The sequence below is a fragment of the Lepeophtheirus salmonis genome, chromosome 7 (assembly GCF_016086655.4).
Source record: "Lepeophtheirus salmonis chromosome 7, UVic_Lsal_1.4, whole genome shotgun sequence".
NCBI lineage: Eukaryota > Metazoa > Arthropoda > Copepoda > Siphonostomatoida > Caligidae > Lepeophtheirus > Lepeophtheirus salmonis.
The window spans coordinates 3,964,037-3,979,300 of NC_052137.2; the positions used below are offsets into that span (position 1 = coordinate 3,964,037).

Consider the following 15,264-nt stretch of genomic DNA (forward strand, 5'->3'; position numbering starts at 1 on the left):
AATTCCAATAAAGTCTTCCATTTATTTCAGATCACATTCCTGATATAGTGAGATTCTTATCTCCCCTTCAAAATTGTATATCCTCTTGGAATCTAAATATTCATCATCTGTAGTGTCCTGCAACGAGGAATAAGGTTATTAGACTATACAAAACCTTACCAATAAAGTGTATATTGGAATATTGGTCTGATACCCTTAAAAAGTTGAGGTTCATTCTAGGTCCACATATAAGGAAATGGGCTCTAAATCTGCTAAGACAAGAAGACAACCAAGGAACTAATTAATTTCCATAGGAGAATTGTCTGAGGAGCATACTGAGGTTAATTAACGGATAGAACAAATTATAGAATATGAGAAAAAAGGAATACTTATCCGTATGAAATCAAATACCGTGGAGGATAAAACAAGAGGTAATTCTTCTTTCAAACACAAAGAAAAGTGATTTGGAAATCATGGGAAATGAAAGGCTGTGCGAAATAGAGAAGGCTGAATCTCTAACAATCCAAAATTTATAAATAATGAAGCAACATCAATTTAGTCAAACCTTTATGCATTTAAAGCTGCCAAAAATATAGAAGATGCACTTTCTGTATGTTTTGGAGAGACCAAATGGATAATTCTTACAACAGTAACGCCGATAAAGGATCGACTTAGAAAAAAAAACTTTGTCATTTCCCCAACAAAGTTTTGGAGAGACAATATAGATAATTCTTACCATCATCATGGTGAAAAACGTTTTGACGTAGAAAAAAACGTGTCCATTCCTGCATCGACGACAAGGATGTAAAGGTCAATAAGGGAAGAAGAAATTAAAGAGTTGATTAAAAAATACAAGAAAAAAAAACACACCTGGTTCGTCCAGTCTTCCTTTTGAGCATAATCCAACCTTCGTGACTCATCCTGCTCCTGTTCTTCAGTGAGTCTTCGATGGTGTCTATGAGAGAGGATCTGTGTCTCTTTTTAGAATGAGGCATTTTGAAACTTTTACGTAATAAAGGCAAAAAAATCAATATTAAAAATTACAGGCACGTACTTTAAAATACTCTAGGGTATACTAAATTTTGGCTTATTTTTTGCTTTTGAACTACGTTCCAAAAATTGTCAACAAATCTTAAAAAGGATTTAATAGAGGCTTTATGATGGATGATATTCCTAGAAACATACAGGACGCCGTTTCAGAAGTGAAAAGATAAAGTCAGATTATTCCATCCTCTTGGTTGATTTCCGACAAGTGTTCCATTCAATATCTCACCAATTCATTATAAATCGGCGTACAAAATATAACATCCCCCGAGAAACGATCGTTATGATTGCTTCAGTATGAGGTGTGCATCTTGTTCTATTGACCTACAAGCTAATAAATCGAAGTTCCCATTAGAAATAGGTGTAAGACAAGGTGACATTCTTGATGCAACGCATTCATTATTGCCATCAATTCCCTATGCGAATAAATAACGCAAAATAAAAGAATAAGGCGACTTAACAATGCGGATATGGATCTTAAGTGTCAATTATACTCTGAGGATCTAACAATGTTCTTGACGTGGAGTTTACCAAAGCAAGATACCTCAGTTTAAGAGATTATCTCTTTCCTGAAGTCATTTGATAACGAATCTGGGCTCTCAATAAATATCTCCAAATCTGAAGTTGTTTGTCCAAATTGGGTAGGAAGCCCTGAAACCATCAACTCTGGTATGATTTTTAGGGTGCTAGCTAATTTATATCCCGGTCTTTTCATTTCTAGTAATTTTATTCATAATAAATTAATTTCTTGTCAAAATCATCCCCAGATATTTCATTCCCACTTTAAAATATGGATATTAAGTGACGTCATACGTTTTCAATCCCGAGCTGAACTGAAAACAGGGGAGAATAAGTGCTCCTATGGAAGGGAGTGAGAAGCCGGAGCAAAGTTTTTTTATTATTTACATAGATCTGAACTGTGGGAAGAGGAAAAACGACGATGAGAAGGAGTAGTCATTGATGATCGAAGGGAAGAATAATATCCGGATTTACTTTTCCTTCCAAACATTGAACAATATCCACGGATCTGGATTCTATTCCTACTAAATTTTAAAGATTTTTGATAAACTCTCAATGCCTCCCTACTTACATAAAAAATACTAACTAGTTTTGACCGTATGGTGTCGCTAAATATCAAAGCGGAAATAAAATGTCCAGTATTTACTAGGAATGGAATTATTAAGAATTATTTGACAAGGAATGAATTTACTTAGAATTAAATTATTGGTCACGGATTTTGGAGGAGATTGTAATCTCGAACGAGTCGGCTAAAAAAGTTATTAGTTATTATTAAAATATTTATTATATAAGGCACAAAATGACAATGTTTGTCCCACGAAGAGTTTTTTATGACCAACGTTGATCAAGAGGAGATTATAATATAGAATGAGAGGAAGTAACGCAATAAATATCTTTACCAATATGATGACTAAAAGGTAGAGTTATATGATTAATAATTTATTTCCCAAGCTTCGCATTAAAAAACTAGATCATCTCATCTTCCTCTCTTTGTTTTTTCCACATATACATACAAAGATTTTGTCACGAAATGTTATATGAAAACTAAATTTTTAATATTCAATATTATTCCTCTTATATTTCAAAATACTATGTAAGAATTTCTCGACATATTTTTTGGTTTTAAATTGATTATGCTTGTGAATTTTATTTATTTATTTATTAGGACAATAAATGTATTTATTGCATTATTTTTTTAAATTTTTAAGAAATAATGTATTAGTATTATTTAAAATTTTCTGATGAATTAAAGAAATATATTAAACACTATATTTTAAAATTTATTCACCAGATTAAGTCCTACAGACATATATATTCATTTCCAATTGAAAAACATTAGCATCTTTACAACAGAATATGTATAAAATATTAACTAAATAAAAACCAATTAACTAAAACAATAGGAAATATATCAATAATTTTATCAATTCCTATTAAGATAAAAAGAAAACAATGTCAAACAAGCCACTGAAATTAATAAAATATAAACATGTCATATTAAAAGCAATCATTTATTTAGGTTAACAAATTTTATCCTCCAGACTCTTCAGGTTTAAGCTTATAAATGATCTCAAAATGTGTGACTGCTGACATTCTTAAAAAGGAGTGTCTAATGTTGCTAAATAATTTACAACAATCTGTACATAGAGTTTTAAAAAAAATAATTCTGGTGGTTATTTGCAATTGAGTTGTGAATTATATTCCATCAGCTATTCCAGAAGTTGAGGACATAATCTTATACATATAACAACTAGATATATTTAATACCCTAATCCATCCATCACACCTTAACAATGGAAAGTCTTCAATTGAATTAGAAACAATAATTTCCAAATGCCTAAGAATTGGCAGAGTGTGAAGTTTGCCATATGTTATGAAAGAAAAAGTGAACTTCCCGTAAAAAAAACAAAAAAAAACAGAGTAGAGCAAATGTCAAGTACTGTTTGCTAATTTGTTATGAGTACCTCTCATTAGTTTTAACTTGATACAAAACAGTTACAATAATATAGTAATTAAGGAAGACACGATAATAATAAAATGTATCATTAAAGACTAAACTTCAAAAACTTCTCCTTGAAGTGTTAAAAGAAAATAAATAAGAAAGAAACAAGAAGTGAAGGTACAAAAAGCTAGATCATTCGTGTAACATAAGATAAGTTGGGTATTTTTTTTCTTCAATCATGATTCATGGTAATTAAAATATCTGTTTTTTAAGTACTTAATTACACATCATTACGAAATATATATAAAAGAAGCTACGATTTTTTTTTTCGTTTGACAGTATTGGGGACTTTTGTGACATAGGTTAGCAAAGTGGACCAAAAGCTAGAAACACAATATAATGTTAAAAAAAAAGAAAATAAATCAACAATAATAAACACAAAACAATTCTGATCACCAGATCCTCGTCCCATTAAACAAATTAAAAGTATAGCTATATTACCGTTAATTAAAACTCCTCGAGAGGCAACTCCATTATTCTTGGTGAAAGGTGGAAACTGCTTAAATCGCGCTACAGAGATAAGAGTTTGGAGCCCCATATCACGTTCGACGCTAAACGGAGTCCCTCGTTCGTTCCTTCGAAGCCGTAAAGAAGCTCATTAGGAATGGGGTTTCTCCCTTTTAATTTTCTAAGCTTTTCCCGAATCCCATCAGCCAATCGGGAGAATTGCAGACCTTGATTTATTGATTTCACATCGCAACTTGTATTCTAAAATTGTTTTACAAGTTAAGACTATTTCAATTATTTTTTGTAATTGAGCTTCCAAGTTATCTTTTATTATAACGGCCACATTTTCAGCGTAAAGATATATTCAGGGTTTCATATTTCAAAAACTGACATCGAATCCTAATTTTATTAGGGGTCCGGGTGGTTCTTAGCTCTTCCATTTGAGCTACAAAGATCAAAAGGCCAAAGGAAATCTAGCCGATAATTTTTACTGCAGTAAATAGGTCTGCTCTCTTTGGGTCCAACAGTCACTTTCGATGATCTCGTAGCTAGATTACCCTTCTGGGTAAAAAAGTGGTTTTTGTGGTAGTTTTTTTCTGATCTGAAAATGTGATAGTGAAAAAGTCAATGGAATGTTTTAAATAACATATTACAATATTAACCCCAAATCGCTTGTTTCTATCTACAGCTTCATTCCCTGTTTGAATATTCCAGAAAATGTGAGATATTTTTTTCATTTTTGAACCCTTTTTGCAATCGGCATATCTCGTTAATTAGAATAAGGACAACCCGGCTTTTTAATCACCCCTGAAAGTATTATGTATGTTTAATTTGGTACAGTGGTAGGCCTCTAGTTATCAAGTTATAAGCCATCACTCTTTTTACGGATCTGAATAATTCGGCCATAGTATTAAGTTTGTGCAGATATCCGTTATTTTCCATTAAGTTTTACATTTCATATAAATACGGGACTATCTCTTCTCTGCATGTCGTAAATGCATTTCCCTCCCTCCACCTTGCCCCGAGGCCTTCTTTTAATTAATTCCTCTACAAAGACCTCTTGCTGTTTTAAACCCCATAATATAAAAATTAAATCATAAAACAAAAGATAAAAATAAGAAATTTAAAGGACGTTTTTTTTTAAAGTCAGGAGAAAAAACTATTGTCATTATTAAAAGTGAATAAAGAATCATGATAATAAACGCAGTTTACAAAATTATATATTTATATACATATAAATTGTTTATAACTGGTAAATTATTCATATATCAAATTGTGTAGCAAATTTATTCGATCAAAATGTATAATGTATATGTTATATACATAAAAAAAATGTCAGCATTGTTTCTGTTGGTCATTTTTGAGACCTAAATAACAAAGTTTTGTTGAAAAAACTGAATTATCCACAAAACCACACAAAAAATTATATATGTGAACATAAAAATAAGAATATTTTTATGTACATATATATGGATGCATAAATAAATAAAAAATATGTCCTTTTTCATCAACAACAACACCTACTGCTCAAAAATGCCGCTGTTTCTTGGACTCCGACTCGTCAGTCCCTAATATTTGGATCGAATGGCAACACTAATAACTACATACAAACTTAATAGAACTCACCAGGATCCTTCTTATTAATTGAATATAATAAAAATATTTTATGTCAGAATGAAAAATATATTTTGACTTATAAATGAAAAAAAAAAAATCATGATAATCCACAATACAATCGACATTGTAAGAGAAGTATATTTGTTTGTCTTCCATAAAGTACAAATATACTGAATACTACCAACTGACAATTTTAAATTATATAAATCATAATTTTTGAACCAATTGTCTCTTTTAATCAATATGCCTTTCTCTTTTCCCTCCTTCCTCTCGTGTTAAATTCCCTTTCCCAAAATATTAAAAGAAATAAAATTAGTTCAAAATATATTTATATTCCATCATTTCTTGCATGACAAAATCATCATTATGACTATAGGATGAAAACTGTAGAACAACATCATACAAAAAAAATAAGCTATTTATCCTTTATATTTTTTAACTAGTTGTTAATAAGGGCTTTCCTATTAATTTACTACAAATTTATATGTAACTTCAAGGAGTGCACCTTCTTTCTCAGTCAATAATAATGAAATAAATTTCAAAACTTATTGCGTCAGACACAGTTGTTTTCGTATTGAAAATAGGTCTTCAAAATGGGACATGTAAATTCAAAGCATTTTTTAGCGTGCAACAAACTAAAACCTTTTTTTCAATATACAATTTTGTTTTTGGCAACGTCTATAATGATATTTATACTTTAAGCTGTAATCCTAATTCTTTCATTCTTGAAGATAATTCATGTATTTTTTGTAACTGAGTGTGATTGACGAAGACTAACAGCAATGATTTGTGCTGTTCTAAAGTGATCACTGTTAACTCTCCTTTGTTTATTTAAAGTTATTTCTAAAATAAGTGTACTTTATTTTTCGTGTGAAACCAGAATTACATTCATTCATTAGAAGCAATCCATTTATTGCCGCCTCTGATCCTTCGATTTATATTCGTATTTAATCAAATTCCATGCACTGATATAGAGGATTTATAATTGTAAGTCCCTGTTGAGCACAGAGTAAAATTAAAGATTGAATAAGGAGTAATTTCTGCTTAAGACTTTGCTAATACTTAGTAAGAACTGTGTCTATGTTCTTCATTTCACAGCTGCTTGAAGCTAATTCAATAAACCCATATGTCAATTACACGGTGTTAAAAAAAACAATTAGCTCTAAAAAAATAAAGCAACGTCTCAAATACATTCTTGAAGTCTGCATGCCGATAAGTATCCAAAAATAAAAAATTAAAGGTCAGGGATCTATATCTGCCACAGGCATAAGCCTGGACTTTTTGGGCAGAGGTAGGGTAGTTAAAAAAATAAAAACCTTCAAAAACGAACTTTATGTTATTTGTGCTGTAAAACCATTTCAATTAAAAAGTAAAGAAAATGTTTACCCATTTAGACCCACAACGTGACAAATTTGGTTAAACATTCGACAGTGATATGATCAATTTAAAAATAGAGCTAAGCTACTCTAATTTCAAACATTTTTCAAATTATTAGAGCTGCCATATAAATTTTAAAGTTTCTTTTTTTTTTTATAAACGGAAAACGCTTTCAATTTACAATCCTACATGCAACTATATAATCTAAATTATGATATCCCTTTTCACATCAACTAGATGATATTTAAATATTTTTATGGGATTACTTTTTATTAATTATAATGAAAGTAACTAATTTATTATTCTAATTATTCAAAAAATAATAATATATTACCTTTTTTTAATATATTCATAGTTTGACGTATTACTCTGTTAATTAGAAATATAATTTATAGGTGATAGTAAGAATAAAGGATGTTTTCAGTTTTATTGGTTATACAGGGTTGATCCTATTTAATGGCACAGTTTTTATTTTGTAATTCGGAATTCTTTTGGTCCAAAATCAGGGAAGAGGAGAATAAGTCAGCTTATCTCTATACAGAGCAAGCTGAGACGGTTGGAAAGTGCAAAAAAATATTCTTAATTTACTGAAGGCCAACAAAAATTCTGGCAAGGTTTTTTCTTTTCTGATTAAAAACATTTCAATATTTAAATTACAACCGGACATCCAAAAAATGTCTCAGCTACATTAAAAACATGTCTTCAGAACAAAAAAATCTAGCCGGAAACATAGTCTGGGAAATGTGCAGTCTGCCCTCCCATTAATGTAGAGAGGAATGAGCGACTCAATGCAGATGCCTACATCGAACTTATGCATAAGTAAGTGCTACTTTAGGCCAGTAATAAGTTCGGGGATATCTTTGTTTTCACTCAAAAACCCAGACCGTTCTGAAAGACAACATTCTGGACTTTAGTGATCTCGAGAAGTGGGCGCCCTCCATTCCAGAAGTGGACCCCTTAGACTACTCTATCAAGACACGTCTGGAGGAGAGGTAGTGTACTACTATTCACAGGAATGTCCTGTTTCTAGATGCTACTATCAAGAAAGAGTGGACCAAGCTTGAGTCGGACTAACTAGTCAATGTCTGCAGGGATTTAAGCCTCATTTTGAGATAATTATTAAAATTCTGGTCTCACATATTGCTTCCAAGTTGTGACAAGTACTATTTTTGTTTTCAAATGTTCTCACAAAACCTCTCCTCTGTTTCAATTTTACTCCTGAAAAATTGAATAAAAAAAAAAGGTTCACCACTAAATAAGATCAACCCCAGTAAATAAATTATTATACATGATTTATTATAATGTTTCAATCAAATATGAGGTAAAAAAAAAAATATTTCATAGTCAAATTTTATGTACTTAAATAAGATAAAAAGCCAAATTTGATAACTCATAAACAAAAAAAAGTTTCTCCTTACGCCTACTCCTAGTCCAACAAAGGCTTATAACTTATAAAAATCTTGGTCAGGCTGCAGCAAACAAAAAGTGTTGCAATCACTTAACATATCATCTTTTTGTAGTTATAAGTATAGTTGTCTATAATTTAGATACTGGACTATATGATACATAAAAAATTTACAAAAAAAATGATGCATATATATGTAACATTAAAGATGTTAAAGTCATATTTAAGTATTTGGAGGGTTTTACATCCCAGTAAATTACTTCAGTATTAAAAGTATGAATAATAACTTTATAATCTAATAAATAGAAAATTAATTGTATAGTTTTCCTTGTATTTAAGAGTATGCGAAAAAAAGAAAACAATGTTTTATTGGCAGAATAATGTATTAAACTAGTTTTTAATGAAATTCCTGAAGCTATCTTATTATATATTTTGATATTTAAGACATCAAACATAAATCCATACAAAAAGAACAATAGATAAACAACACTTGCAAAACAGTATCTTTGAACTTTTAAAAATAATTACCAGGTTTTTTATAGTTTATGCTATAAATTTGATTAAAATAGTGTGTCTGGTAACTTTTCCTGTAATATAAACATGCTAAAAATTATATATTACAAACAAAGGGTTCATTGTTTTCACACCGCTAAATATTGTTGTGTTAGAATAATAGGAATGTTAATCTTCAGCACTTTTTAGCGTGCAGGTTTTTTTTGTTGTTCCTATTTCTTTTTTTTTATGTTCCTTTAATTGGTCAGATGAAGCTGCACTTATTTAGTATAAGTTCTATTACATTTACTTCATATGTCCTAGGAATTTTCTTTGAAGTGCATACACATAATGTACATTTCTATCCCGACTAACGACCGGGGCGTGAACATAAGCTAATTGAGTTCTGGAGAATAATTTCTCCCGAGCACGTTATCACTTGAGCTTGGTTTTTTCATTTTTGCTTATGATATTAATAACGGAGTATTATATACAGTGCAAGATACAAACACTCTCAATGCTTCATGCTGAATAACTGACAGTACAATATGCAAATCAGTATGTAATACAATGTATTAACATATTTTTAATAAATATTAGGTTGTGAAAAAAGTAATTTCGTATTTTCCTCCCCTTCTTTTAAATAACTAATTATATCTTTTTCATTATTGGTCAGATTGGATGATACGATAAGTTACTATAAAGGTGTCAATGTATGCTACTAATTCTTTAGAGGATCATTGCGCTTAATCCGTTCAGTTTTTAGTTATGGTGTGTCAAGTATGGAAGTTTCAAAGTAAGAAATTTGTTATACTTTAAATTTCTAGTAATTGAAAAGGAAAAACTGGCCGAAAGCGACCAAGATAATTAGTAGTATATACTGGGCCGTTATTATTTCGGTTTGCGTTGCACAACAGTTTTTATTTTATTTTCCCACCTCAATTCTTCTCTCTAATGTGAACAACTCGACAATTTTAATCTAGCGGTCGAACAGAAGCATCTAAAATAGAGGAAGAATCGTGTTTCATCAAGACAACACTAGGCCGCACAGATCTTTGATGGCCCACCTGAAGCTCCACGAGCTTGGATAGTAAGTCTGTATATTTCCACCCTACAGTCATGATTTGGCACCAAACTGAGTACCACCTATTCCTATCTATGGTCAACACGCTTAGGAGTACAAATTTGCCCTCAAGAGAAGCCCGTGGTAATTGATTCTCCAAGTTTTTTGCCAATAGCGACAAAGGCTTTTACAAAAAGGGCTTTATGAAATGAATTTCTTGTTGACATCAAGATTTATACAATAATACGCAAAACTGAATCCATAAACAGATATATAATATTATCATTATAACAAACTATTAACCGAAATTGAAAGTGATTAACGAAGTATACAAATGCGGATAGGGTTTTAATAAGAATAATTCTAGCTGGATTTTGTGTTGACGGATCACATTTCTTTCTCTTTTTGTTCGATATCGTTTTTTGTTAAAGCACCAAATATTTGAATTATGCGAAGTATAATACAAATAACGATAAATATTAATTTAAAAAAACTAAATTAATTGTATAAAAATACCATTAGACTCTTCAAAAGAAAATTTGCAAGAGGAAAGCAAAAATTTGTTAATTGAACGATTACTTTCTCTTTGATGTTTTTTCATTTCATTGAGATTGCCATGTGTATGCATTTATATTTTTTCGAAAATTAACCTATGTTTTGTTAGTTATGTGAGGACCTTCAACACAAAAGAATGATTTTTCTCAAAACTGAGTATGGATTACATTGGTATTCTTCAACGAACTATCCTGGTAATAACCCTTTTGGGACTCGACAAACAGCACTTAAGTACCCAAAATTGGCTATTTGTAAAAATATATATACAAAATAGTTTTTTATGGTACCATACTTAAGCCTTGCATTCCAACAGAAAATTCCCTAAAGCAAATAAAAAAATTATTGTTGTGAATACTATGTACAAAAAGGAATTACCCTGCAAAATACTTTTATGAGGTAGATAATACAAATAAAAGGCAGTATCCGGCTATGGAGGTGTTTCAACTGCAATGTCATCTGGTACAAAAACTTCCAGTATCATCAAACTAATGTTTAATCCCCGCCATCTAAAGTTACTAGGCTATATTATGCAACCAAATGACAGCTGAAACAAAAATAAACAAGTTTATTTTTTATCCTATGTCTCTAAGTGTAAAGTTTCGGATCAAAAAATCATTCGCACCGGTTACAGTGCCAAGGAGTCTGTAAATACTATTAAAATCTCCATGCGTACTGCCTACGACATCAAGGAGTCAATTATAGACCGATACAGCCAAGATGTTACAAAACTTCTGAACTAAAAATATGACGGCATCCATATGGCCTTCCTCCAGCTTTTACCTCAACCTCCGTAGACATTTCAATTTGGGGCGTCTTGGATGAGACTGTTATCGGCACCTTTCATCCAAATTAAGATTGACATCATCAAACAGCAGAACAGAAAGGACACAGGCTTAATCGTGTAGAGGCTTTTATTGTTTGTGAAAGAAATCATATATAATAAAAAAATATGGCTAAAAATAGAATTTAAACTTATCAAAAAATGGTTTTAAATTGTTTTTCTTAATTAACAGGCTAATTTATATAACATTAGATGTGTTCTTTTGTGCATAGAAACACAGTAACGGAAGATTTTAAACTATATTTTGTCCCAGCCCTTCACCTGTACAACTTGAAAGCCAGGATATATTTTGGACATTAAAAGGGGTTTTGTATGTTCAGAGACAGCAATTGCAGAATATAATCTGCTTCAGAGACCAGCAACCCACAACCCGTGGTGGAGTGTATTCTAACATATTACAAGGAGTTCTTGTTGCTTAGAAATGCAATGGTAGAGTTTAAACTTAATTTTGACCTAGTCTTCACCTATACAACCAGAGATCTGAAGTTTATTAGGGGATATTATGAGGGTTCCTTGATCCTAAGGAAGTGGCAGCGGAGAAAGTTAACTTTCTCGGGCCCAGTAGTTCACCTACACAACCCATTGGCTGGGGTGTATTATAGAATATTATAAGGTTCCTTGGTGCATAGAAACACGGCTGTGGTAGCGTTTAAACTATAATATTAGAAGGGTTCTTGAATGCTTAGGGAAACGGTGGTGGAATAATTTAATCTGCCTTAGGGACCAGAAGCCTATAACCTGTGAGCTGGAGTGTATTGTAGCATATTAGAAGTGTTCTTGGTGCCTAGAAATGCAGTGGCGATAGAGTTGAACCTGTATTTTGGCCGTCCAGGTTTCCTTGATGCTCAGGGAAGCGGCTGCGAGACTGCGTGTTCGGTGTCTGACCCAGAATAAAGCAACTACTTCTTAATTGCGTGGAAAAATAGTCCCTACCAATGCCTACTAGTATACCCATAAAACGTAAATGAAAATTATTCTGAAAATTTAACAGTCTTTATTTATTGTAATTTTACTTTATTAAGAAGATTTGTTAATTAATTTTAATTTTTTAGTGTCCCTGGCAATGCCAGGCAAATCTACTCTGACATAAATTAAAAGTAAAGTATACATGTTTCTTTTTTTATATATACGATTATTCCCTTTAGTTGCAAAACTGCAATGCATTTATGATTTATTGCATAGATAACATATATTTGCCTTACTATGAAAAGCAAATTAACATAAGTGATTTATATTTAATCTATCTTTTTATGCTATCATTACCAAAGGCTAAATTTTTTTTGTCCTGATATGTGAAAGCCTGAAGCAAAGTCATATTTCCTTACATTTATTATACTGTGAAGCTTTCCTTAATTTTTAGATCTACTAATGAGTCAAAACTTATTTAATCAAAATATATACATATATATATCTTCCGGTTTGAATAATTAATATATTCAGAATAGATTACTAATATATGGTATGTTTCAATATAGATCGATCCTTATAAGTATAAAAAACAATATATTAACAAAGCAAAGTTTGTTTGTAGAAGACTCATTTTCGAATAAGCAATAAATATCTTAAAAAAGCATGACAAAAATAATCTTAAGGTTAAAATTTCAAAATAAAATATAAAACACAAAAAAGATTAAAAAAAGAATACATAAAAAAGATTAAGTTTCATAACTAAAAAAAAATTACCAAATCAAAAATAGTCAAAATAGATTTAATTTTCAAAATAAGAAAAAAAAAAAAGTTATAATTTCAATTTAAAAGGAAAAATTCAAATAAGAGCAGTTTTTAAATAAATCAAATAATCGAATAAGATAAAATTTTAAAATAAAAATTATATATAGGTCAACTATGTCTTGGATCTTTGGTTGATAGTAAATATAATTTGTATATCGCAACGCAAAACCAAAGTACTAAAATAATGTTTTGAAAAGAAGTACTTTAGCATCGGTGTTAACAATTTGAGATCAAGTGAAAAAAAAGGCATATAAAAAAACCAGAATTAAAATTAGTTAATTTTGGGACCTTAATATATTTTAATCCAACTTTTGAATATGTTTTACTCAATGGGAGATGCAAAACAATATTTTTTTTGTTTAATTTGCAAAGATTGCAAATTTAGGTTTCTAGATATTTGTAGGGACAGCGGTGTTTAACTATCGAAATATTGTGTATAGTAGGAATTCTTGAGCTACTGATACCATTTGCATTATTTTCTTTCGTCCCAAGGTATAAATTAAACTAGTAAAGGTATTTTGTTTTGCTGTGGCACCTATATTTGAATCCTCGCATGATGGGTTTATTCTTCATTTATTGCTTGCAGAATATTTTTCCTTTGAATTCAGTTAATTGACTGTTCTGGAGCATGGGATTAAAATGTTGCATTTTGATGGTCGATAATTGTTCTTATTTTGTATGCTTTGTCCGATTTATTTGCTTCTAAGTTATTAGAGGAGTAAAGTTTTTAAAGAAGGGACATAAATAGAGTTCAGGAAATTGTACTTGTGATATTCACAGATGATATAAAATTATCAACAAAAATATTTCAAATTAGTTAGCTTCAAAACTGACATAATGAGATTAATTTCAAAAAAGGGCTGGAGTTCTTTTACATTTTTTTCAAATTCTTTTACATTATAACGTCATTAATAGATATTATTACCCTAACGCATTTTACCCTTCACGACAATAAGGACACTCTCGTCCCTTTGTTAAAAAAAAAGTATAAATTTGAAACTTTCACAGTAGATTAAATAGACCTAATGCAATTTAAAAAAATATAATATAGCTTCTAAATTAATAAAACTGTCTAATCATAAATAATGTAACTTCATGGTACAAATTGTCAAAAATTACAAAAAATAAATAATTTTTGAAAGGACAGGTTTTGTGAAGATATTTTGATAACAAAATCATACAAAATAGACCTTTGCACAACTTTCATTCGATATGTGAGCCTCAGCTCTAATAATTGCCTCAATATGAGGCCTAAATCCATTGGAAGCCTTGATTGTGTAGTAAGACTAGACCTTCGTACACTCCTGCTTGATGAAGCCTCTAGATACTGGACACTTTGAGAAGTAGCACCCATCCTCTCCTCCAGACGTGCCTACACCGAGTAGTTGAAGGGGTTTGCGTCTATAGCGGAAGGCAGTCACATGTTGAGGATTCAGAAGTCGGCAAAGTAGTCTCTAAGGAAGGCTTAGATTGTAACTGTGCAGTGACACGGACCCATGTCTTGAGTGAAAACGAAACCACTAGATAAGATCAACCCTGTAGTTGTAATACTATAATGTTTACTTGTGGTTAATCAATACAACTCTATCTCAGTAATTTAAGGAACATTATTCATATATAGAAAAGGGATTTTTTTTCTTCAAATTGACTAAACAATGAATGTTAGCCTTTAACTTTACGTAATTCCAGACTCACTTTACATATATATGTATATATATTTACTTTTTAAAAATTCCATCTTGTACACACTAAATCTCTCAAACTTTTTCTTATACATCAGCAGTAGGAAGCATAGGCCTATTTATCACTTTTACTTCACAAATAGTAGTTAAGGGGATTCAAGTTTTGTGATGACGGAAAAATAAACTTTTTTGATGATATCCATTTTGCCATTAACCTAAACTGTTTCATTACAATTGGCAATGCCTCTCAACCTCATGGTCAATTGACGGTGTCTTGACATCCTTATACATTAAATACTTAGGCTCACATCCTCTGGATAGCTGTATATGGTTATTCTGGAATTTTTCACAACATTCTCAGATCATTTCCATCCCAAATCAGAGCGTGTACTTTTTTCCGTAGCTTAGACTACTTAATATAACTTTGTTGTTACTGACATAGAATATTGATGACTGTTACTTATTGAAGTTATTGAGTCCATCAAATGTTTCATATTGAAATGAAAATAA

General features: G+C 30.8%; 1 long non-coding RNA gene across 1 annotated transcript; it reads right to left on the bottom strand.

Annotated features, from left to right (window-relative positions):
• Positions 1-10,203: 10,203 nt before the first annotated feature.
• On the bottom strand, positions 10,204-12,803 carry LOC139906067 (uncharacterized). Its single transcript, XR_011781282.1, has 2 exons — positions 10,876-12,803; positions 10,204-10,821 (listed from the first exon to the last, which is right to left on the bottom strand). It is a non-coding gene; the product is annotated as an uncharacterized lncRNA (long non-coding RNA).
• Between the last annotated feature and the right edge of the window lie 2,461 nt (positions 12,804-15,264).